This window comes from Anser cygnoides, chromosome 3 (assembly GCF_040182565.1).
Source record: "Anser cygnoides isolate HZ-2024a breed goose chromosome 3, Taihu_goose_T2T_genome, whole genome shotgun sequence".
Lineage (NCBI taxonomy): Eukaryota > Metazoa > Chordata > Aves > Anseriformes > Anatidae > Anser > Anser cygnoides.
In genome coordinates this window covers 34227151-34229148 of record NC_089875.1, presented here as the reverse complement: position 1 = coordinate 34229148, position 1998 = coordinate 34227151, and the positions used below count along the sequence as shown (strand labels likewise).

The window sequence follows — 1998 nt, the reverse complement described above, 5'->3', positions numbered from 1 at the left end:
AAATCATTTCACCTCCTTGCACCCCAATTTCCCTGTGTAAAACCAAGGCAATAGCACCAACACTCTCCCAAAGAGCAGCTGGGGCCCCCAAGGCTGGCAGGGGCTCTGGCGCAGAGCTGGGGGACGTGTGGAGTTATGAGCAAGTGCCCAGAGGACCAGGGCTCTTCACGGAGAAGAGATGATGTCCCCGGTGTAGTTGAGTATAGGTGAGGACGGGAAGAAAGCAGACGGCCCCTCTGCTCTCCACCCGTTTGCGCTGTCTCTGCTGTACATCACACAGGTCACCCCATGGTACCGGGTCCCCTAGGCCATGCAGGCTGCATCAAGTCAGGGTGCTCTGCCTGTCCCTGCGAGCAGCAGGTCCCCAGGGCCCCGAGCACCCGCCTCGACCCGTTCCCATGGCTTCTGCCTCCAAAGATGGAGCCTCTTCCCCCGAGAGCAGAGCAATGTGGCAACGCGCTCAGACCTTGGCTCGTAACAGCAGTAACCTCCGAGCTGCTGACTGTTGCTCAGCAATAAACACCACTCGTGCTATTAATAAACACTATCTGTCAGCCTTGGTATTTTTAATGCTGGGACACAGTGCCCTGGCATGCGGAGCCACTCGGAGACTGAAGGCCGGATTCAGAGATGAGTCTAAACTGGCGTAAGGCGCTGCATCGTGCATGCCTGCAGCCTGCACACTCTGCAAGGTGGGAGATCCCCGCTCCCCTCAGAATGTTAGACAGGGTCCAAGTGCCTCCTGTATGGGATTTCCTCTCCCACCCATTGCAGTCCTGAGGCACTGAGACTCAGAGACAGGCTCCATCCGCTCTCATAGCCAGGGATGGAGCTGAGAGGAGCTCTGGACCTGTGTGAGTCAGTGGAAATACTTCAGATTTTCTTCATGATGTGCCAGCACGTTTAGCTGAATCAGCAGGGGAACACTGCCTACTTACACGGTGTCTTTGGACTCACAGTCCTGGTATAGGAGGTTTCAAGCACCAGCTTGAGACATACTCCCCTGCTCACAGAGGTCATCAAGAAAGTCCTGATGGGAACAGTGCCTCGGGGCGTGCCTCCTCCAACAGCCTGGAAGAGAAATAGGAAGAAAAAGGAAAAAGGAGCATGTATGGGAGCTAGTCACTTCATAGTGAATCTCCCAGCTGCTTGCATCTGGCTGCCTCAAGCTGGCACCGTCCTTGCTGGGGTTAGTGTCTGCCGAAGGGGGCTGGTGTGATGCCACGAGGTGTCCGCGTGGGAAAGGACCTGTGGCACTGGGAAAGAGTTGTTTTCACCTGCAGCTGCAGCATTTGGCCCTGGAAGCATGGATGGGGTGGCTCCTCCTGTGCTCAGGGGCAGGGAGCGGGGCTGCGGGTGCTGGCGAGCCAGGGTGGTGTGCGGGTGATGCCAGAGAGGAGCAGCACGGCTCCGTGTTGGGCTGCGGGATGGGATGGGGCTGCACTTGGGGTGCACCCGGGGGGCTTTGTCCTTTGCTGCCAAAGGGCAGCTGCAGAGGGTTTTGGAGGGGTGGGCAGGGGGAATGGCTGAACAAAGAGCCACCATAGTGAAACAATCGGGTTCTGGTTCTGGTAAAGCTCAGCAGATACGCTGTGAAAACTGCTGCTGGCAGTGCTGCTTACCCTAGTCATTGGGTATAGTGCTATCAGAGGGCAGATCCAGAGCAGCCTGGGGAGGCAGGGAGAAGTTGTGCAAGAAAAAGCTCTGGCCAGCATGACTCAACGCTCATTAGCGGTGGCACACCTACAAGAAGCCAATTAAAACTGAAAGAAAATCAAGCACCTAATTTCTTCTCTCTGCTGTAGACCATCTATTTTACCACATCCACATCTCAGTGTCTGAACTGTTGGGTGAATGCCATGATGGCAGCAGAGAGAATTGTTGTGGATCATAATTCTCTGGTTCTTGGAGCTGCACAGCATTTTTTGAGAATTAGTCCCTGTCCTGAAGAGCTTCCAGCATCACTGGAAGCAAGTCACTACAATGGAGTGCAAATGG

General features: G+C 55.2%; 1 long non-coding RNA gene across 1 annotated transcript; it reads right to left on the bottom strand.

Moving 5' to 3' along the window:
- Positions 1 to 411: 411 nt before the first annotated feature.
- Positions 412 to 1412, bottom strand: LOC136790375 (uncharacterized). Its single transcript, XR_010830210.1, has 3 exons — positions 1278 to 1412; positions 939 to 1071; positions 412 to 850 (listed from the first exon to the last, which is right to left on the bottom strand). It is a non-coding gene; the product is annotated as an uncharacterized lncRNA (long non-coding RNA).
- Positions 1413 to 1998: the final 586 nt, after the last annotated feature.